We start from the raw sequence: 22,004 nt of genomic DNA on the forward strand, positions 1-22,004 counted from the left end.
TAAGTTTTGGATCTCAGGATTGCGTTCGCGCTAACGTGACGAATTGTCAATAAAAAAAAATGCGGCTGCTTTCGACCGAAAAGTATGATTTTGTGTGTGTTGGGATAAGAACCGAATGCGAATTCTTCCATGCGCCTACATTACATGGGCGCCAACGGCCATACCATGTTGAATACACCGGTTCTCGTCCGATCACCGAAGTTAAACAACATCGGGCGTGGTTAGTACTTGGATGGGTGACCACCTGGGAACACCACGTGCTGTTGGCTCCCTTTCATTTACTTTTTTTTTTATACCGCCCTCTTTCCATACCACCGTTCTGTTGTGACAAAGATTCTTGCTTAAGCATTTTAATCTACTGTAATGACCATAAGGTGCGAAATTGCAGTAAATATCTCAGTTTGAGGGAGAATGTGCTAACCAAGTTCGCCAGGAAGTCTTTGAAAACGACAAAACAGTACGAATCGGCAGATGTGTTCTGAAATACGTCAGCGCCTGTTGTTGTGTAGCGGTGTACAATTCCTACTTCGATATGTAATTATAAATTTATTCCTTAGTCGACTCGTCTCGTCTCGTCATCTCCTGCAGACGTTTCTTGTGCTTGCGCTGTTATATGGGCCACGACCCGAGCGGCAGCGAGCGGCAGTCGAGCAAAGTCGGGACAAGTCGGGACGGGGACAGGGACAGGGATAGGAAAGGTGCGAATGCACTGCAAATTACGCAAACACCTCGTCTGAGGCGAGGCGAGGCGAGGCGAGGCGAGGCGAGGAAGCTCACATCGCCAGCAGTGGCGCCCTCCAACAAGACTCTGCCACACCCCGCACAGGCCTTACGCCGGTCGGCCGCGCGCCAGCCCTCCTGCGCTGGACACCAGGGACAAGATGCGTCTTCCGCGAGTGTCGAAGGCTGCACGCGCCAAGCGGATGACAGGAGGTGCAACGAGAAGTTGCGCGTCTCACACACACGGCGGCGCGCCCGCTAATTCGGCAGTCGCTCTGCTGGCACGTCGGATTGCGGAAGGAAGTGCATACAATTACAATTCTGTTCGTGTTTTATGTTGTAAAGTTGTTAGCTTGTAACGATGTAATGTTAATAAATAAATTCATAAATCTCCAAAAAAAAAAAAATACACGAAGCGCGTCCTTCCGGCTCATAAGTTTTGGATCTCAGGATTGCGTTCGCGCTAACGTGACGAATTGTCAATAAAAAAAAATGCGGCTGCTTTCGACCGAAAAGTATGATTTTGTGTGTGTTGGGATAAGAACCGAATGCGAATTCTTCCATGCGCCTACATTACATGGGCGCCAACGGCCATACCATGTTGAATACACCGGTTCTCGTCCGATCACCGAAGTTAAACAACATCGGGCGTGGTTAGTACTTGGATGGGTGACCACCTGGGAACACCACGTGCTGTTGGCTCCCTTTCATTTACTTTTTTTTTTATACCGCCCTCTTTCCATACCACCGTTCTGTTGTGACAAAGATTCTTGCTTAAGCATTTTAATCTACTGTAATGACCATAAGGTGCGAAATTGCAGTAAATATCTCAGTTTGAGGGAGAATGTGCTAACCAAGTTCGCCAGGAAGTCTTTGAAAACGACAAAACAGTACGAATCGGCAGATGTGTTCTGAAATACGTCAGCGCCTGTTGTTGTGTAGCGGTGTACAATTCCTACTTCGATATGTAATTATAAATTTATTCCTTAGTCGACTCGTCTCGTCTCGTCATCTCCTGCAGACGTTTCTTGTGCTTGCGCTGTTATATGGGCCACGACCCGAGCGGCAGCGAGCGGCAGTCGAGCAAAGTCGGGACAAGTCGGGACGGGGACAGGGACAGGGATAGGAAAGGTGCGAATGCACTGCAAATTACGCAAACACCTCGTCTGAGGCGAGGCGAGGCGAGGCGAGGCGAGGCGAGGAAGCTCACATCGCCAGCAGTGGCGCCCTCCAACAAGACTCTGCCACACCCCGCACAGGCCTTACGCCGGTCGGCCGCGCGCCAGCCCTCCTGCGCTGGACACCAGGGACAAGATGCGTCTTCCGCGAGTGTCGAAGGCTGCACGCGCCAAGCGGATGACAGGAGGTGCAACGAGAAGTTGCGCGTCTCACACACACGGCGGCGCGCCCGCTAATTCGGCAGTCGCTCTGCTGGCACGTCGGATTGCGGAAGGAAGTGCATACAATTACAATTCTGTTCGTGTTTTATGTTGTAAAGTTGTTAGCTTGTAACGATGTAATGTTAATAAATAAATTCATAAATCTCCAAAAAAAAAAAAAATACACGAAGCGCGTCCTTCCGGCTCATAAGTTTTGGATCTCAGGATTGCGTTCGCGCTAACGTGACGAATTGTCAATAAAAAAAAATGCGGCTGCTTTCGACCGAAAAGTATGATTTTGTGTGTGTTGGGATAAGAACCGAATGCGAATTCTTCCATGCGCCTACATTACATGGGCGCCAACGGCCATACCATGTTGAATACACCGGTTCTCGTCCGATCACCGAAGTTAAACAACATCGGGCGTGGTTAGTACTTGGATGGGTGACCACCTGGGAACACCACGTGCTGTTGGCTCCCTTTCATTTACTTTTTTTTTTATACCGCCCTCTTTCCATACCACCGTTCTGTTGTGACAAAGATTCTTGCTTAAGCATTTTAATCTACTGTAATGACCATAAGGTGCGAAATTGCAGTAAATATCTCAGTTTGAGGGAGAATGTGCTAACCAAGTTCGCCAGGAAGTCTTTGAAAACGACAAAACAGTACGAATCGGCAGATGTGTTCTGAAATACGTCAGCGCCTGTTGTTGTGTAGCGGTGTACAATTCCTACTTCGATATGTAATTATAAATTTATTCCTTAGTCGACTCGTCTCGTCTCGTCATCTCCTGCAGACGTTTCTTGTGCTTGCGCTGTTATATGGGCCACGACCCGAGCGGCAGCGAGCGGCAGTCGAGCAAAGTCGGGACAAGTCGGGACGGGGACAGGGACAGGGATAGGAAAGGTGCGAATGCACTGCAAATTACGCAAACACCTCGTCTGAGGCGAGGCGAGGCGAGGCGAGGCGAGGCGAGGAAGCTCACATCGCCAGCAGTGGCGCCCTCCAACAAGACTCTGCCACACCCCGCACAGGCCTTACGCCGGTCGGCCGCGCGCCAGCCCTCCTGCGCTGGACACCAGGGACAAGATGCGTCTTCCGCGAGTGTCGAAGGCTGCACGCGCCAAGCGGATGACAGGAGGTGCAACGAGAAGTTGCGCGTCTCACACACACGGCGGCGCGCCCGCTAATTCGGCAGTCGCTCTGCTGGCACGTCGGATTGCGGAAGGAAGTGCATACAATTACAATTCTGTTCGTGTTTTATGTTGTAAAGTTGTTAGCTTGTAACGATGTAATGTTAATAAATAAATTCATAAATCTCCAAAAAAAAAAAAATACACGAAGCGCGTCCTTCCGGCTCATAAGTTTTGGATCTCAGGATTGCGTTCGCGCTAACGTGACGAATTGTCAATAAAAAAAAATGCGGCTGCTTTCGACCGAAAAGTATGATTTTGTGTGTGTTGGGATAAGAACCGAATGCGAATTCTTCCATGCGCCTACATTACATGGGCGCCAACGGCCATACCATGTTGAATACACCGGTTCTCGTCCGATCACCGAAGTTAAACAACATCGGGCGTGGTTAGTACTTGGATGGGTGACCACCTGGGAACACCACGTGCTGTTGGCTCCCTTTCATTTACTTTTTTTTTTATACCGCCCTCTTTCCATACCACCGTTCTGTTGTGACAAAGATTCTTGCTTAAGCATTTTAATCTACTGTAATGACCATAAGGTGCGAAATTGCAGTAAATATCTCAGTTTGAGGGAGAATGTGCTAACCAAGTTCGCCAGGAAGTCTTTGAAAACGACAAAACAGTACGAATCGGCAGATGTGTTCTGAAATACGTCAGCGCCTGTTGTTGTGTAGCGGTGTACAATTCCTACTTCGATATGTAATTATAAATTTATTCCTTAGTCGACTCGTCTCGTCTCGTCATCTCCTGCAGACGTTTCTTGTGCTTGCGCTGTTATATGGGCCACGACCCGAGCGGCAGCGAGCGGCAGTCGAGCAAAGTCGGGACAAGTCGGGACGGGGACAGGGACAGGGATAGGAAAGGTGCGAATGCACTGCAAATTACGCAAACACCTCGTCTGAGGCGAGGCGAGGCGAGGCGAGGCGAGGCGAGGAAGCTCACATCGCCAGCAGTGGCGCCCTCCAACAAGACTCTGCCACACCCCGCACAGGCCTTACGCCGGTCGGCCGCGCGCCAGCCCTCCTGCGCTGGACACCAGGGACAAGATGCGTCTTCCGCGAGTGTCGAAGGCTGCACGCGCCAAGCGGATGACAGGAGGTGCAACGAGAAGTTGCGCGTCTCACACACACGGCGGCGCGCCCGCTAATTCGGCAGTCGCTCTGCTGGCACGTCGGATTGCGGAAGGAAGTGCATACAATTACAATTCTGTTCGTGTTTTATGTTGTAAAGTTGTTAGCTTGTAACGATGTAATGTTAATAAATAAATTCATAAATCTCCAAAAAAAAAAAATACACGAAGCGCGTCCTTCCGGCTCATAAGTTTTGGATCTCAGGATTGCGTTCGCGCTAACGTGACGAATTGTCAATAAAAAAAAATGCGGCTGCTTTCGACCGAAAAGTATGATTTTGTGTGTGTTGGGATAAGAACCGAATGCGAATTCTTCCATGCGCCTACATTACATGGGCGCCAACGGCCATACCATGTTGAATACACCGGTTCTCGTCCGATCACCGAAGTTAAACAACATCGGGCGTGGTTAGTACTTGGATGGGTGACCACCTGGGAACACCACGTGCTGTTGGCTCCCTTTCATTTACTTTTTTTTTTATACCGCCCTCTTTCCATACCACCGTTCTGTTGTGACAAAGATTCTTGCTTAAGCATTTTAATCTACTGTAATGACCATAAGGTGCGAAATTGCAGTAAATATCTCAGTTTGAGGGAGAATGTGCTAACCAAGTTCGCCAGGAAGTCTTTGAAAACGACAAAACAGTACGAATCGGCAGATGTGTTCTGAAATACGTCAGCGCCTGTTGTTGTGTAGCGGTGTACAATTCCTACTTCGATATGTAATTATAAATTTATTCCTTAGTCGACTCGTCTCGTCTCGTCATCTCCTGCAGACGTTTCTTGTGCTTGCGCTGTTATATGGGCCACGACCCGAGCGGCAGCGAGCGGCAGTCGAGCAAAGTCGGGACAAGTCGGGACGGGGACAGGGACAGGGATAGGAAAGGTGCGAATGCACTGCAAATTACGCAAACACCTCGTCTGAGGCGAGGCGAGGCGAGGCGAGGCGAGGCGAGGAAGCTCACATCGCCAGCAGTGGCGCCCTCCAACAAGACTCTGCCACACCCCGCACAGGCCTTACGCCGGTCGGCCGCGCGCCAGCCCTCCTGCGCTGGACACCAGGGACAAGATGCGTCTTCCGCGAGTGTCGAAGGCTGCACGCGCCAAGCGGATGACAGGAGGTGCAACGAGAAGTTGCGCGTCTCACACACACGGCGGCGCGCCCGCTAATTCGGCAGTCGCTCTGCTGGCACGTCGGATTGCGGAAGGAAGTGCATACAATTACAATTCTGTTCGTGTTTTATGTTGTAAAGTTGTTAGCTTGTAACGATGTAATGTTAATAAATAAATTCATAAATCTCCAAAAAAAAAAAAAATACACGAAGCGCGTCCTTCCGGCTCATAAGTTTTGGATCTCAGGATTGCGTTCGCGCTAACGTGACGAATTGTCAATAAAAAAAAATGCGGCTGCTTTCGACCGAAAAGTATGATTTTGTGTGTGTTGGGATAAGAACCGAATGCGAATTCTTCCATGCGCCTACATTACATGGGCGCCAACGGCCATACCATGTTGAATACACCGGTTCTCGTCCGATCACCGAAGTTAAACAACATCGGGCGTGGTTAGTACTTGGATGGGTGACCACCTGGGAACACCACGTGCTGTTGGCTCCCTTTCATTTACTTTTTTTTTTATACCGCCCTCTTTCCATACCACCGTTCTGTTGTGACAAAGATTCTTGCTTAAGCATTTTAATCTACTGTAATGACCATAAGGTGCGAAATTGCAGTAAATATCTCAGTTTGAGGGAGAATGTGCTAACCAAGTTCGCCAGGAAGTCTTTGAAAACGACAAAACAGTACGAATCGGCAGATGTGTTCTGAAATACGTCAGCGCCTGTTGTTGTGTAGCGGTGTACAATTCCTACTTCGATATGTAATTATAAATTTATTCCTTAGTCGACTCGTCTCGTCTCGTCATCTCCTGCAGACGTTTCTTGTGCTTGCGCTGTTATATGGGCCACGACCCGAGCGGCAGCGAGCGGCAGTCGAGCAAAGTCGGGACAAGTCGGGACGGGGACAGGGACAGGGATAGGAAAGGTGCGAATGCACTGCAAATTACGCAAACACCTCGTCTGAGGCGAGGCGAGGCGAGGCGAGGCGAGGCGAGGAAGCTCACATCGCCAGCAGTGGCGCCCTCCAACAAGACTCTGCCGCACCCCGCACAGGCCTTACGCCGGTCGGCCGCGCGCCAGCCCTCCTGCGCTGGACACCAGGGACAAGATGCGTCTTCCGCGAGTGTCGAAGGCTGCACGCGCCAAGCGGATGACAGGAGGTGCAACGAGAAGTTGCGCGTCTCACACACACGGCGGCGCGCCCGCTAATTCGGCAGTCGCTCTGCTGGCACGTCGGATTGCGGAAGGAAGTGCATACAATTACAATTCTGTTCGTGTTTTATGTTGTAAAGTTGTTAGCTTGTAACGATGTAATGTTAATAAATAAATTCATAAATCTCCAAAAAAAAAAAAATACACGAAGCGCGTCCTTCCGGCTCATAAGTTTTGGATCTCAGGATTGCGTTCGCGCTAACGTGACGAATTGTCAATAAAAAAAAATGCGGCTGCTTTCGACCGAAAAGTATGATTTTGTGTGTGTTGGGATAAGAACCGAATGCGAATTCTTCCATGCGCCTACATTACATGGGCGCCAACGGCCATACCATGTTGAATACACCGGTTCTCGTCCGATCACCGAAGTTAAACAACATCGGGCGTGGTTAGTACTTGGATGGGTGACCACCTGGGAACACCACGTGCTGTTGGCTCCCTTTCATTTACTTTTTTTTTTATACCGCCCTCTTTCCATACCACCGTTCTGTTGTGACAAAGATTCTTGCTTAAGCATTTTAATCTACTGTAATGACCATAAGGTGCGAAATTGCAGTAAATATCTCAGTTTGAGGGAGAATGTGCTAACCAAGTTCGCCAGGAAGTCTTTGAAAACGACAAAACAGTACGAATCGGCAGATGTGTTCTGAAATACGTCAGCGCCTGTTGTTGTGTAGCGGTGTACAATTCCTACTTCGATATGTAATTATAAATTTATTCCTTAGTCGACTCGTCTCGTCTCGTCATCTCCTGCAGACGTTTCTTGTGCTTGCGCTGTTATATGGGCCACGACCCGAGCGGCAGCGAGCGGCAGTCGAGCAAAGTCGGGACAAGTCGGGACGGGGACAGGGACAGGGATAGGAAAGGTGCGAATGCACTGCAAATTACGCAAACACCTCGTCTGAGGCGAGGCGAGGCGAGGCGAGGCGAGGCGAGGAAGCTCACATCGCCAGCAGTGGCGCCCTCCAACAAGACTCTGCCGCACCCCGCACAGGCCTTACGCCGGTCGGCCGCGCGCCAGCCCTCCTGCGCTGGACACCAGGGACAAGATGCGTCTTCCGCGAGTGTCGAAGGCTGCACGCGCCAAGCGGATGACAGGAGGTGCAACGAGAAGTTGCGCGTCTCACACACACGGCGGCGCGCCCGCTAATTCGGCAGTCGCTCTGCTGGCACGTCGGATTGCGGAAGGAAGTGCATACAATTACAATTCTGTTCGTGTTTTATGTTGTAAAGTTGTTAGCTTGTAACGATGTAATGTTAATAAATAAATTCATAAATCTCCAAAAAAAAAAAATACACGAAGCGCGTCCTTCCGGCTCATAAGTTTTGGATCTCAGGATTGCGTTCGCGCTAACGTGACGAATTGTCAATAAAAAAAAATGCGGCTGCTTTCGACCGAAAAGTATGATTTTGTGTGTGTTGGGATAAGAACCGAATGCGAATTCTTCCATGCGCCTACATTACATGGGCGCCAACGGCCATACCATGTTGAATACACCGGTTCTCGTCCGATCACCGAAGTTAAACAACATCGGGCGTGGTTAGTACTTGGATGGGTGACCACCTGGGAACACCACGTGCTGTTGGCTCCCTTTCATTTACTTTTTTTTTTATACCGCCCTCTTTCCATACCACCGTTCTGTTGTGACAAAGATTCTTGCTTAAGCATTTTAATCTACTGTAATGACCATAAGGTGCGAAATTGCAGTAAATATCTCAGTTTGAGGGAGAATGTGCTAACCAAGTTCGCCAGGAAGTCTTTGAAAACGACAAAACAGTACGAATCGGCAGATGTGTTCTGAAATACGTCAGCGCCTGTTGTTGTGTAGCGGTGTACAATTCCTACTTCGATATGTAATTATAAATTTATTCCTTAGTCGACTCGTCTCGTCTCGTCATCTCCTGCAGACGTTTCTTGTGCTTGCGCTGTTATATGGGCCACGACCCGAGCGGCAGCGAGCGGCAGTCGAGCAAAGTCGGGACAAGTCGGGACGGGGACAGGGACAGGGATAGGAAAGGTGCGAATGCACTGCAAATTACGCAAACACCTCGTCTGAGGCGAGGCGAGGCGAGGCGAGGCGAGGCGAGGAAGCTCACATCGCCAGCAGTGGCGCCCTCCAACAAGACTCTGCCACACCCCGCACAGGCCTTACGCCGGTCGGCCGCGCGCCAGCCCTCCTGCGCTGGACACCAGGGACAAGATGCGTCTTCCGCGAGTGTCGAAGGCTGCACGCGCCAAGCGGATGACAGGAGGTGCAACGAGAAGTTGCGCGTCTCACACACACGGCGGCGCGCCCGCTAATTCGGCAGTCGCTCTGCTGGCACGTCGGATTGCGGAAGGAAGTGCATACAATTACAATTCTGTTCGTGTTTTATGTTGTAAAGTTGTTAGCTTGTAACGATGTAATGTTAATAAATAAATTCATAAATCTCCAAAAAAAAAAAAATACACGAAGCGCGTCCTTCCGGCTCATAAGTTTTGGATCTCAGGATTGCGTTCGCGCTAACGTGACGAATTGTCAATAAAAAAAAATGCGGCTGCTTTCGACCGAAAAGTATGATTTTGTGTGTGTTGGGATAAGAACCGAATGCGAATTCTTCCATGCGCCTACATTACATGGGCGCCAACGGCCATACCATGTTGAATACACCGGTTCTCGTCCGATCACCGAAGTTAAACAACATCGGGCGTGGTTAGTACTTGGATGGGTGACCACCTGGGAACACCACGTGCTGTTGGCTCCCTTTCATTTACTTTTTTTTTTATACCGCCCTCTTTCCATACCACCGTTCTGTTGTGACAAAGATTCTTGCTTAAGCATTTTAATCTACTGTAATGACCATAAGGTGCGAAATTGCAGTAAATATCTCAGTTTGAGGGAGAATGTGCTAACCAAGTTCGCCAGGAAGTCTTTGAAAACGACAAAACAGTACGAATCGGCAGATGTGTTCTGAAATACGTCAGCGCCTGTTGTTGTGTAGCGGTGTACAATTCCTACTTCGATATGTAATTATAAATTTATTCCTTAGTCGACTCGTCTCGTCTCGTCATCTCCTGCAGACGTTTCTTGTGCTTGCGCTGTTATATGGGCCACGACCCGAGCGGCAGCGAGCGGCAGTCGAGCAAAGTCGGGACAAGTCGGGACGGGGACAGGGACAGGGATAGGAAAGGTGCGAATGCACTGCAAATTACGCAAACACCTCGTCTGAGGCGAGGCGAGGCGAGGCGAGGCGAGGCGAGGAAGCTCACATCGCCAGCAGTGGCGCCCTCCAACAAGACTCTGCCACACCCCGCACAGGCCTTACGCCGGTCGGCCGCGCGCCAGCCCTCCTGCGCTGGACACCAGGGACAAGATGCGTCTTCCGCGAGTGTCGAAGGCTGCACGCGCCAAGCGGATGACAGGAGGTGCAACGAGAAGTTGCGCGTCTCACACACACGGCGGCGCGCCCGCTAATTCGGCAGTCGCTCTGCTGGCACGTCGGATTGCGGAAGGAAGTGCATACAATTACAATTCTGTTCGTGTTTTATGTTGTAAAGTTGTTAGCTTGTAACGATGTAATGTTAATAAATAAATTCATAAATCTCCAAAAAAAAAAAATACACGAAGCGCGTCCTTCCGGCTCATAAGTTTTGGATCTCAGGATTGCGTTCGCGCTAACGTGACGAATTGTCAATAAAAAAAAATGCGGCTGCTTTCGACCGAAAAGTATGATTTTGTGTGTGTTGGGATAAGAACCGAATGCGAATTCTTCCATGCGCCTACATTACATGGGCGCCAACGGCCATACCATGTTGAATACACCGGTTCTCGTCCGATCACCGAAGTTAAACAACATCGGGCGTGGTTAGTACTTGGATGGGTGACCACCTGGGAACACCACGTGCTGTTGGCTCCCTTTCATTTACTTTTTTTTTTATACCGCCCTCTTTCCATACCACCGTTCTGTTGTGACAAAGATTCTTGCTTAAGCATTTTAATCTACTGTAATGACCATAAGGTGCGAAATTGCAGTAAATATCTCAGTTTGAGGGAGAATGTGCTAACCAAGTTCGCCAGGAAGTCTTTGAAAACGACAAAACAGTACGAATCGGCAGATGTGTTCTGAAATACGTCAGCGCCTGTTGTTGTGTAGCGGTGTACAATTCCTACTTCGATATGTAATTATAAATTTATTCCTTAGTCGACTCGTCTCGTCTCGTCATCTCCTGCAGACGTTTCTTGTGCTTGCGCTGTTATATGGGCCACGACCCGAGCGGCAGCGAGCGGCAGTCGAGCAAAGTCGGGACAAGTCGGGACGGGGACAGGGACAGGGATAGGAAAGGTGCGAATGCACTGCAAATTACGCAAACACCTCGTCTGAGGCGAGGCGAGGCGAGGCGAGGCGAGGCGAGGAAGCTCACATCGCCAGCAGTGGCGCCCTCCAACAAGACTCTGCCACACCCCGCACAGGCCTTACGCCGGTCGGCCGCGCGCCAGCCCTCCTGCGCTGGACACCAGGGACAAGATGCGTCTTCCGCGAGTGTCGAAGGCTGCACGCGCCAAGCGGATGACAGGAGGTGCAACGAGAAGTTGCGCGTCTCACACACACGGCGGCGCGCCCGCTAATTCGGCAGTCGCTCTGCTGGCACGTCGGATTGCGGAAGGAAGTGCATACAATTACAATTCTGTTCGTGTTTTATGTTGTAAAGTTGTTAGCTTGTAACGATGTAATGTTAATAAATAAATTCATAAATCTCCAAAAAAAAAAAATACACGAAGCGCGTCCTTCCGGCTCATAAGTTTTGGATCTCAGGATTGCGTTCGCGCTAACGTGACGAATTGTCAATAAAAAAAAATGCGGCTGCTTTCGACCGAAAAGTATGATTTTGTGTGTGTTGGGATAAGAACCGAATGCGAATTCTTCCATGCGCCTACATTACATGGGCGCCAACGGCCATACCATGTTGAATACACCGGTTCTCGTCCGATCACCGAAGTTAAACAACATCGGGCGTGGTTAGTACTTGGATGGGTGACCACCTGGGAACACCACGTGCTGTTGGCTCCCTTTCATTTACTTTTTTTTTTATACCGCCCTCTTTCCATACCACCGTTCTGTTGTGACAAAGATTCTTGCTTAAGCATTTTAATCTACTGTAATGACCATAAGGTGCGAAATTGCAGTAAATATCTCAGTTTGAGGGAGAATGTGCTAACCAAGTTCGCCAGGAAGTCTTTGAAAACGACAAAACAGTACGAATCGGCAGATGTGTTCTGAAATACGTCAGCGCCTGTTGTTGTGTAGCGGTGTACAATTCCTACTTCGATATGTAATTATAAATTTATTCCTTAGTCGACTCGTCTCGTCTCGTCATCTCCTGCAGACGTTTCTTGTGCTTGCGCTGTTATATGGGCCACGACCCGAGCGGCAGCGAGCGGCAGTCGAGCAAAGTCGGGACAAGTCGGGACGGGGACAGGGACAGGGATAGGAAAGGTGCGAATGCACTGCAAATTACGCAAACACCTCGTCTGAGGCGAGGCGAGGCGAGGCGAGGCGAGGCGAGGAAGCTCACATCGCCAGCAGTGGCGCCCTCCAACAAGACTCTGCCACACCCCGCACAGGCCTTACGCCGGTCGGCCGCGCGCCAGCCCTCCTGCGCTGGACACCAGGGACAAGATGCGTCTTCCGCGAGTGTCGAAGGCTGCACGCGCCAAGCGGATGACAGGAGGTGCAACGAGAAGTTGCGCGTCTCACACACACGGCGGCGCGCCCGCTAATTCGGCAGTCGCTCTGCTGGCACGTCGGATTGCGGAAGGAAGTGCATACAATTACAATTCTGTTCGTGTTTTATGTTGTAAAGTTGTTAGCTTGTAACGATGTAATGTTAATAAATAAATTCATAAATCTCCAAAAAAAAAAAATACACGAAGCGCGTCCTTCCGGCTCATAAGTTTTGGATCTCAGGATTGCGTTCGCGCTAACGTGACGAATTGTCAATAAAAAAAAATGCGGCTGCTTTCGACCGAAAAGTATGATTTTGTGTGTGTTGGGATAAGAACCGAATGCGAATTCTTCCATGCGCCTACATTACATGGGCGCCAACGGCCATACCATGTTGAATACACCGGTTCTCGTCCGATCACCGAAGTTAAACAACATCGGGCGTGGTTAGTACTTGGATGGGTGACCACCTGGGAACACCACGTGCTGTTGGCTCCCTTTCATTTACTTTTTTTTTTATACCGCCCTCTTTCCATACCACCGTTCTGTTGTGACAAAGATTCTTGCTTAAGCATTTTAATCTACTGTAATGACCATAAGGTGCGAAATTGCAGTAAATATCTCAGTTTGAGGGAGAATGTGCTAACCAAGTTCGCCAGGAAGTCTTTGAAAACGACAAAACAGTACGAATCGGCAGATGTGTTCTGAAATACGTCAGCGCCTGTTGTTGTGTAGCGGTGTACAATTCCTACTTCGATATGTAATTATAAATTTATTCCTTAGTCGACTCGTCTCGTCTCGTCATCTCCTGCAGACGTTTCTTGTGCTTGCGCTGTTATATGGGCCACGACCCGAGCGGCAGCGAGCGGCAGTCGAGCAAAGTCGGGACAAGTCGGGACGGGGACAGGGACAGGGATAGGAAAGGTGCGAATGCACTGCAAATTACGCAAACACCTCGTTTGAGGCGAGGCGAGGCGAGGCGAGGCGAGGCGAGGAAGCTCACATCGCCAGCAGTGGCGCCCTCCAACAAGACTCTGCCACACCCCGCACAGGCCTTACGCCGGTCGGCCGCGCGCCAGCCCTCCTGCGCTGGACACCAGGGACAAGATGCGTCTTCCGCGAGTGTCGAAGGCTGCACGCGCCAAGCGGATGACAGGAGGTGCAACGAGAAGTTGCGCGTCTCACACACACGGCGGCGCGCCCGCTAATTCGGCAGTCGCTCTGCTGGCACGTCGGATTGCGGAAGGAAGTGCATACAATTACAATTCTGTTCGTGTTTTATGTTGTAAAGTTGTTAGCTTGTAACGATGTAATGTTAATAAATAAATTCATAAATCTCCAAAAAAAAAAAATACACGAAGCGCGTCCTTCCGGCTCATAAGTTTTGGATCTCAGGATTGCGTTCGCGCTAACGTGACGAATTGTCAATAAAAAAAAATGCGGCTGCTTTCGACCGAAAAGTATGATTTTGTGTGTGTTGGGATAAGAACCGAATGCGAATTCTTCCATGCGCCTACATTACATGGGCGCCAACGGCCATACCATGTTGAATACACCGGTTCTCGTCCGATCACCGAAGTTAAACAACATCGGGCGTGGTTAGTACTTGGATGGGTGACCACCTGGGAACACCACGTGCTGTTGGCTCCCTTTCATTTACTTTTTTTTTTATACCGCCCTCTTTCCATACCACCGTTCTGTTGTGACAAAGATTCTTGCTTAAGCATTTTAATCTACTGTAATGACCATAAGGTGCGAAATTGCAGTAAATATCTCAGTTTGAGGGAGAATGTGCTAACCAAGTTCGCCAGGAAGTCTTTGAAAACGACAAAACAGTACGAATCGGCAGATGTGTTCTGAAATACGTCAGCGCCTGTTGTTGTGTAGCGGTGTACAATTCCTACTTCGATATGTAATTATAAATTTATTCCTTAGTCGACTCGTCTCGTCTCGTCATCTCCTGCAGACGTTTCTTGTGCTTGCGCTGTTATATGGGCCACGACCCGAGCGGCAGCGAGCGGCAGTCGAGCAAAGTCGGGACAAGTCGGGACGGGGACAGGGACAGGGATAGGAAAGGTGCGAATGCACTGCAAATTACGCAAACACCTCGTCTGAGGCGAGGCGAGGCGAGGCGAGGCGAGGCGAGGAAGCTCACATCGCCAGCAGTGGCGCCCTCCAACAAGACTCTGCCACACCCCGCACAGGCCTTACGCCGGTCGGCCGCGCGCCAGCCCTCCTGCGCTGGACACCAGGGACAAGATGCGTCTTCCGCGAGTGTCGAAGGCTGCACGCGCCAAGCGGATGACAGGAGGTGCAACGAGAAGTTGCGCGTCTCACACACACGGCGGCGCGCCCGCTAATTCGGCAGTCGCTCTGCTGGCACGTCGGATTGCGGAAGGAAGTGCATACAATTACAATTCTGTTCGTGTTTTATGTTGTAAAGTTGTTAGCTTGTAACGATGTAATGTTAATAAATAAATTCATAAATCTCCAAAAAAAAAAAATACACGAAGCGCGTCCTTCCGGCTCATAAGTTTTGGATCTCAGGATTGCGTTCGCGCTAACGTGACGAATTGTCAATAAAAAAAAATGCGGCTGCTTTCGACCGAAAAGTATGATTTTGTGTGTGTTGGGATAAGAACCGAATGCGAATTCTTCCATGCGCCTACATTACATGGGCGCCAACGGCCATACCATGTTGAATACACCGGTTCTCGTCCGATCACCGAAGTTAAACAACATCGGGCGTGGTTAGTACTTGGATGGGTGACCACCTGGGAACACCACGTGCTGTTGGCTCCCTTTCATTTACTTTTTTTTTTATACCGCCCTCTTTCCATACCACCGTTCTGTTGTGACAAAGATTCTTGCTTAAGCATTTTAATCTACTGTAATGACCATAAGGTGCGAAATTGCAGTAAATATCTCAGTTTGAGGGAGAATGTGCTAACCAAGTTCGCCAGGAAGTCTTTGAAAACGACAAAACAGTACGAATCGGCAGATGTGTTCTGAAATACGTCAGCGCCTGTTGTTGTGTAGCGGTGTACAATTCCTACTTCGATATGTAATTATAAATTTATTCCTTAGTCGACTCGTCTCGTCTCGTCATCTCCTGCAGACGTTTCTTGTGCTTGCGCTGTTATATGGGCCACGACCCGAGCGGCAGCGAGCGGCAGTCGAGCAAAGTCGGGACAAGTCGGGACGGGGACAGGGACAGGGATAGGAAAGGTGCGAATGCACTGCAAATTACGCAAACACCTCGTCTGAGGCGAGGCGAGGCGAGGCGAGGCGAGGCGAGGAAGCTCACATCGCCAGCAGTGGCGCCCTCCAACAAGACTCTGCCACACCCCGCACAGGCCTTACGCCGGTCGGCCGCGCGCCAGCCCTCCTGCGCTGGACACCAGGGACAAGATGCGTCTTCCGCGAGTGTCGAAGGCTGCACGCGCCAAGCGGATGACAGGAGGTGCAACGAGAAGTTGCGCGTCTCACACACACGGCGGCGCGCCCGCTAATTCGGCAGTCGCTCTGCTGGCACGTCGGATTGCGGAAGGAAGTGCATACAATTACAATTCTGTTCGTGTTTTATGTTGTAAAGTTGTTAGCTTGTAACGATGTAATGTTAATAAATAAATTCATAAATCTCCAAAAAAAAAAAATACACGAAGCGCGTCCTTCCGGCTCATAAGTTTTGGATCTCAGGATTGCGTTCGCGCTAACGTGACGAATTGTCAATAAAAAAAAATGCGGCTGCTTTCGACCGAAAAGTATGATTTTGTGTGTGTTGGGATAAGAACCGAATGCGAATTCTTCCATGCGCCTACATTACATGGGCGCCAACGGCCATACCATGTTGAATACACCGGTTCTCGTCCGATCACCGAAGTTAAACAACATCGGGCGTGGTTAGTACTTGGATGGGTGACCACCTGGGAACACCACGTGCTGTTGGCTCCCTTTCATTTACTTTTTTTTTTATACCGCCCTCTTTCCATACCACCGTTCTGTTGTGACAAAGATTCTTGCTTAAGCATTTTAATCTACTGTAATGACCATAAGGTGCGAAATTGCAGTAAATATCTCAGTTTGAGGGAGAATGTGCTAACCAAGTTCGCCAGGAAGTCTTTGAAAACGACAAAACAGTACGAATCGGCAGATGTGTTCTGAAATACGTCAGCGCCTGTTGTTGTGTAGCGGTGTACAATTCCTACTTCGATATGTAATTATAAATTTATTCCTTAGTCGACTCGTCTCGTCTCGTCATCTCCTGCAGACGTTTCTTGTGCTTGCGCTGTTATATGGGCCACGACCCGAGCGGCAGCGAGCGGCAGTCGAGCAAAGTCGGGACAAGTCGGGACGGGGACAGGGACAGGGATAGGAAAGGTGCGAATGCACTGCAAATTACGCAAACACCTCGTCTGAGGCGAGGCGAGGCGAGGCGAGGCGAGGCGAGGAAGCTCACATCGCCAGCAGTGGCGCCCTCCAACAAGACTCTGCCACACCCCGCACAGGCCTTACGCCGGTCGGCCGCGCGCCAGCCCTCCTGCGCTGGACACCAGGGACAAGATGCGTCTTCCGCGAGTGTCGAAGGCTGCACGCGCCAAGCGGATGACAGGAGGTGCAACGAGAAGTTGCGCGTCTCACACACACGGCGGCGCGCCCGCTAATTCGGCAGTCGCTCTGCTGGCACGTCGGATTGCGGAAGGAAGTGCATACAATTACAATTCTGTTCGTGTTTTATGTTGTAAAGTTGTTAGCTTGTAACGATGTAATGTTAATAAATAAATTCATAAATCTCCAAAAAAAAAAAATACACGAAGCGCGTCCTTCCGGCTCATAAGTTTTGGATCTCAGGATTGCGTTCGCGCTAACGTGACGAATTGTCAATAAAAAAAAATGCGGCTGCTTTCGACCGAAAAGTATGATTTTGTGTGTGTTGGGATAAGAACCGAATGCGAATTCTTCCATGCGCCTACATTACATGGGCGCCAACGGCCATACCATGTTGAATACACCGGTTCTCGTCCGATCACCGAAGTTAAACAACATCGGGCGTGGTTAGTACTTGGATGGGTGACCACCTGGGAACACCACGTGCTGTTGGCTCCCTTTCATTTACTTTTTTTTTTATACCGCCCTCTTTCCATACCACCGTTCTGTTGTGACAAAGATTCTTGCTTAAGCATTTTAATCTACTGTAATGACCATAAGGTGCGAAATTGCAGTAAATATCTCAGTTTGAGGGAGAATGTGCTAACCAAGTTCGCCAGGAAGTCTTTGAAAACGACAAAACAGTACGAATCGGCAGATGTGTTCTGAAATACGTCAGCGCCTGTTGTTGTGTAGCGGTGTACAATTCCTACTTCGATATGTAATTATAAATTTATTCCTTAGTCGACTCGTCTCGTCTCGTCATCTCCTGCAGACGTTTCTTGTGCTTGCGCTGTTATATGGGCCACGACCCGAGCGGCAGCGAGCGGCAGTCGAGCAAAGTCGGGACAAGTCGGGACGGGGACAGGGACAGGGATAGGAAAGGTGCGAATGCACTGCAAATTACGCAAACACCTCGTCTGAGGCGAGGCGAGGCGAGGCGAGGCGAGGCGAGGAAGCTCACATCGCCAGCAGTGGCGCCCTCCAACAAGACTCTGCCACACCCCGCACAGGCCTTACGCCGGTCGGCCGCGCGCCAGCCCTCCTGCGCTGGACACCAGGGACAAGATGCGTCTTCCGCGAGTGTCGAAGGCTGCACGCGCCAAGCGGATGACAGGAGGTGCAACGAGAAGTTGCGCGTCTCACACACACGGCGGCGCGCCCGCTAATTCGGCAGTCGCTCTGCTGGCACGTCGGATTGCGGAAGGAAGTGCATACAATTACAATTCTGTTCGTGTTTTATGTTGTAAAGTTGTTAGCTTGTAACGATGTAATGTTAATAAATAAATTCATAAATCTCCAAAAAAAAAAAATACACGAAGCGCGTCCTTCCGGCTCATAAGTTTTGGATCTCAGGATTGCGTTCGCGCTAACGTGACGAATTGTCAATAAAAAAAAATGCGGCTGCTTTCGACCGAAAAGTATGATTTTGTGTGTGTTGGGATAAGAACCGAATGCGAATTCTTCCATGCGCCTACATTACATGGGCGCCAACGGCCATACCATGTTGAATACACCGGTTCTCGTCCGATCACCGAAGTTAAACAACATCGGGCGTGGTTAGTACTTGGATGGGTGACCACCTGGGAACACCACGTGCTGTTGGCTCCCTTTCATTTACTTTTTTTTTTATACCGCCCTCTTTCCATACCACCGTTCTGTTGTGACAAAGATTCTTGCTTAAGCATTTTAATCTACTGTAATGACCATAAGGTGCGAAATTGCAGTAAATATCTCAGTTTGAGGGAGAATGTGCTAACCAAGTTCGCCAGGAAGTCTTTGAAAACGACAAAACAGTACGAATCGGCAGATGTGTTCTGAAATACGTCAGCGCCTGTTGTTGTGTAGCGGTGTACAATTCCTACTTCGATATGTAATTATAAATTTATTCCTTAGTCGACTCGTCTCGTCTCGTCATCTCCTGCAGACGTTTCTTGTGCTTGCGCTGTTATATGGGCCACGACCCGAGCGGCAGCGAGCGGCAGTCGAGCAAAGTCGGGACAAGTCGGGACGGGGACAGGGACAGGGATAGGAAAGGTGCGAATGCACTGCAAATTACGCAAACACCTCGTCTGAGGCGAGGCGAGGCGAGGCGAGGCGAGGCGAGGAAGCTCACATCGCCAGCAGTGGCGCCCTCCAACAAGACTCTGCCACACCCCGCACAGGCCTTACGCCGGTCGGCCGCGCGCCAGCCCTCCTGCGCTGGACACCAGGGACAAGATGCGTCTTCCGCGAGTGTCGAAGGCTGCACGCGCCAAGCGGATGACAGGAGGTGCAACGAGAAGTTGCGCGTCTCACACACACGGCGGCGCGCCCGCTAATTCGGCAGTCGCTCTGCTGGCACGTCGGATTGCGGAAGGAAGTGCATACAATTACAATTCTGTTCGTGTTTTATGTTGTAAAGTTGTTAGCTTGTAACGATGTAATGTTAATAAATAAATTCATAAATCTCCAAAAAAAAAAAATACACGAAGCGCGTCCTTCCGGCTCATAAGTTTTGGATCTCAGGATTGCGTTCGCGCTAACGTGACGAATTGTCAATAAAAAAAAATGCGGCTGCTTTCGACCGAAAAGTATGATTTTGTGTGTGTTGGGATAAGAACCGAATGCGAATTCTTCCATGCGCCTACATTACATGGGCGCCAACGGCCATACCATGTTGAATACACCGGTTCTCGTCCGATCACCGAAGTTAAACAACATCGGGCGTGGTTAGTACTTGGATGGGTGACCACCTGGGAACACCACGTGCTGTTGGCTCCCTTTCATTTACTTTTTTTTTTATACCGCCCTCTTTCCATACCACCGTTCTGTTGTGACAAAGATTCTTGCTTAAGCATTTTAATCTACTGTAATGACCATAAGGTGCGAAATTGCAGTAAATATCTCAGTTTGAGGGAGAATGTGCTAACCAAGTTCGCCAGGAAGTCTTTGAAAACGACAAAACAGTACGAATCGGCAGATGTGTTCTGAAATACGTCAGCGCCTGTTGTTGTGTAGCGGTGTACAATTCCTACTTCGATATGTAATTATAAATTTATTCCTTAGTCGACTCGTCTCGTCTCGTCATCTCCTGCAGACGTTTCTTGTGCTTGCGCTGTTATATGGGCCACGACCCGAGCGGCAGCGAGCGGCAGTCGAGCAAAGTCGGGACAAGTCGGGACGGGGACAGGGACAGGGATAGGAAAGGTGCGAATGCACTGCAAATTACGCAAACACCTCGTCTGAGGCGAGGCGAGGCGAGGCGAGGCGAGGCGAGGAAGCTCACATCGCCAGCAGTGGCGCCCTCCAACAAGACTCTGCCACACCCCGCACAGGCCTTACGCCGGTCGGCCGCGCGCCAGCCCTCCTGCGCTGGACACCAGGGACAAGATGCGTCTTCCGCGAGTGTCGAAGGCTGCACGCGCCAAGCGGATGACAGGAGGTGCAACGAGAAGTTGCGCGTCTCACACACACGGCGGCGCGCCCGCTAATTCGGCAGTCGCTCTGCTGGCACGTCGGATTGCGGAAGGAAGTGCATACAATTACAATTCTGTTCGTGTTTTATGTTGTAAAGTTGTTAGCTTGTAACGATGTAATGTTAATAAATAAATTCATAAATCTCCAAAAAAAAAAAATACACGAAGCGCGTCCTTCCGGCTCATAAGTTTTGGATCTCAGGATTGCGTTCGCGCTAACGTGACGAATTGTCAATAAAAAAAAATGCGGCTGCTTTCGACCGAAAAGTATGATTTTGTGTGTGTTGGGATAAGAACCGAATGCGAATTCTTCCATGCGCCTACATTACATGGGCGCCAACGGCCATACCATGTTGAATACACCGGTTCTCGTCCGATCACCGAAGTTAAACAACATCGGGCGTGGTTAGTACTTGGATGGGTGACCACCTGGGAACACCACGTGCTGTTGGCTCCCTTTCATTTACTTTTTTTTTTATACCGCCCTCTTTCCATACCACCGTTCTGTTGTGACAAAGATTCTTGCTTAAGCATTTTAATCTACTGTAATGACCATAAGGTGCGAAATTGCAGTAAATATCTCAGTTTGAGGGAGAATGTGCTAACCAAGTTCGCCAGGAAGTCTTTGAAAACGACAAAACAGTACGAATCGGCAGATGTGTTCTGAAATACGTCAGCGCCTGTTGTTGTGTAGCGGTGTACAATTCCTACTTCGATATGTAATTATAAATTTATTCCTTAGTCGACTCGTCTCGTCTCGTCATCTCCTGCAGACGTTTCTTGTGCTTGCGCTGTTATATGGGCCACGACCCGAGCGGCAGCGAGCGGCAGTCGAGCAAAGTCGGGACAAGTCGGGACGGGGACAGGGACAGGGATAGGAAAGGTGCGAATGCACTGCAAATTACGCAAACACCTCGTCTGAGGCGAGGCGAGGCGAGGCGAGGCGAGGCGAGGAAGCTCACATCGCCAGCAGTGGCGCCCTCCAACAAGACTCTGCCACACCCCGCACAGGCCTTACGCCGGTCGGCCGCGCGCCAGCCCTCCTGCGCTGGACACCAGGGACAAGATGCGTCTTCCGCGAGTGTCGAAGGCTGCACGCGCCAAGCGGATGACAGGAGGTGCAACGAGAAGTTGCGCGTCTCACACACACGGCGGCGCGCCCGCTAATTCGGCAGTCGCTCTGCTGGCACGTCGGATTGCGGAAGGAAGTGCATACAATTACAATTCTGTTCGTGTTTTATGTTGTAAAGTTGTTAGCTTGTAACGATGTAATGTTAATAAATAAATTCATAAATCTCCAAAAAAAAAAAATACACGAAGCGCGTCCTTCCGGCTCATAAGTTTTGGATCTCAGGATTGCGTTCGCGCTAACGTGACGAATTGTCAATAAAAAAAAATGCGGCTGCTTTCGACCGAAAAGTATGATTTTGTGTGTGTTGGGATAA

General features: G+C 49.9%; 19 non-coding genes across 19 annotated transcripts; all 19 read left to right on the forward strand.

Moving 5' to 3' along the window:
- Positions 1-150: 150 nt before the first annotated feature.
- LOC124587717 lies at positions 151-269 on the forward strand. The gene has a single exon (XR_006975613.1). It is a non-coding gene; the product is annotated as a 5S ribosomal RNA (ribosomal RNA).
- Positions 270-1,303: 1,034 nt separating this feature from the next.
- LOC124587718 lies at positions 1,304-1,422 on the forward strand. The gene has a single exon (XR_006975614.1). It is a non-coding gene; the product is annotated as a 5S ribosomal RNA (ribosomal RNA).
- Positions 1,423-2,457: 1,035 nt separating this feature from the next.
- LOC124587719 lies at positions 2,458-2,576 on the forward strand. Its single transcript, XR_006975615.1, has one exon. It is a non-coding gene; the product is annotated as a 5S ribosomal RNA (ribosomal RNA).
- Positions 2,577-3,610: 1,034 nt separating this feature from the next.
- On the forward strand, positions 3,611-3,729 carry LOC124587720. Its single transcript, XR_006975616.1, has one exon. It is a non-coding gene; the product is annotated as a 5S ribosomal RNA (ribosomal RNA).
- Positions 3,730-4,762: 1,033 nt separating this feature from the next.
- LOC124587721 lies at positions 4,763-4,881 on the forward strand. Its single transcript, XR_006975617.1, has one exon. It is a non-coding gene; the product is annotated as a 5S ribosomal RNA (ribosomal RNA).
- Positions 4,882-5,916: 1,035 nt separating this feature from the next.
- Positions 5,917-6,035, forward strand: LOC124587722. The gene has a single exon (XR_006975618.1). It is a non-coding gene; the product is annotated as a 5S ribosomal RNA (ribosomal RNA).
- Positions 6,036-7,069: 1,034 nt separating this feature from the next.
- LOC124587723 lies at positions 7,070-7,188 on the forward strand. Its single transcript, XR_006975619.1, has one exon. It is a non-coding gene; the product is annotated as a 5S ribosomal RNA (ribosomal RNA).
- Positions 7,189-8,221: 1,033 nt separating this feature from the next.
- LOC124587725 lies at positions 8,222-8,340 on the forward strand. The gene has a single exon (XR_006975620.1). It is a non-coding gene; the product is annotated as a 5S ribosomal RNA (ribosomal RNA).
- A 1,034-nt stretch (positions 8,341-9,374) lies between these two features.
- LOC124587726 lies at positions 9,375-9,493 on the forward strand. Its single transcript, XR_006975621.1, has one exon. It is a non-coding gene; the product is annotated as a 5S ribosomal RNA (ribosomal RNA).
- A 1,033-nt stretch (positions 9,494-10,526) lies between these two features.
- On the forward strand, positions 10,527-10,645 carry LOC124587728. The gene has a single exon (XR_006975623.1). It is a non-coding gene; the product is annotated as a 5S ribosomal RNA (ribosomal RNA).
- A 1,033-nt stretch (positions 10,646-11,678) lies between these two features.
- On the forward strand, positions 11,679-11,797 carry LOC124587729. The gene has a single exon (XR_006975624.1). It is a non-coding gene; the product is annotated as a 5S ribosomal RNA (ribosomal RNA).
- A 1,033-nt stretch (positions 11,798-12,830) lies between these two features.
- Positions 12,831-12,949, forward strand: LOC124587730. The gene has a single exon (XR_006975625.1). It is a non-coding gene; the product is annotated as a 5S ribosomal RNA (ribosomal RNA).
- Positions 12,950-13,982: 1,033 nt separating this feature from the next.
- LOC124587731 lies at positions 13,983-14,101 on the forward strand. The gene has a single exon (XR_006975626.1). It is a non-coding gene; the product is annotated as a 5S ribosomal RNA (ribosomal RNA).
- Positions 14,102-15,134: 1,033 nt separating this feature from the next.
- On the forward strand, positions 15,135-15,253 carry LOC124587732. The gene has a single exon (XR_006975627.1). It is a non-coding gene; the product is annotated as a 5S ribosomal RNA (ribosomal RNA).
- A 1,033-nt stretch (positions 15,254-16,286) lies between these two features.
- LOC124587733 lies at positions 16,287-16,405 on the forward strand. The gene has a single exon (XR_006975628.1). It is a non-coding gene; the product is annotated as a 5S ribosomal RNA (ribosomal RNA).
- Positions 16,406-17,438: 1,033 nt separating this feature from the next.
- Positions 17,439-17,557, forward strand: LOC124587734. Its single transcript, XR_006975629.1, has one exon. It is a non-coding gene; the product is annotated as a 5S ribosomal RNA (ribosomal RNA).
- A 1,033-nt stretch (positions 17,558-18,590) lies between these two features.
- Positions 18,591-18,709, forward strand: LOC124587737. Its single transcript, XR_006975630.1, has one exon. It is a non-coding gene; the product is annotated as a 5S ribosomal RNA (ribosomal RNA).
- A 1,033-nt stretch (positions 18,710-19,742) lies between these two features.
- Positions 19,743-19,861, forward strand: LOC124587738. Its single transcript, XR_006975631.1, has one exon. It is a non-coding gene; the product is annotated as a 5S ribosomal RNA (ribosomal RNA).
- Positions 19,862-20,894: 1,033 nt separating this feature from the next.
- LOC124587739 lies at positions 20,895-21,013 on the forward strand. The gene has a single exon (XR_006975632.1). It is a non-coding gene; the product is annotated as a 5S ribosomal RNA (ribosomal RNA).
- Positions 21,014-22,004: the final 991 nt, after the last annotated feature.

The sequence above is a fragment of the Schistocerca americana genome, unplaced genomic scaffold, assembly GCF_021461395.2.
Source record: "Schistocerca americana isolate TAMUIC-IGC-003095 unplaced genomic scaffold, iqSchAmer2.1 HiC_scaffold_613, whole genome shotgun sequence".
Classification (NCBI taxonomy): Eukaryota; Metazoa; Arthropoda; class Insecta; order Orthoptera; family Acrididae; genus Schistocerca; species Schistocerca americana.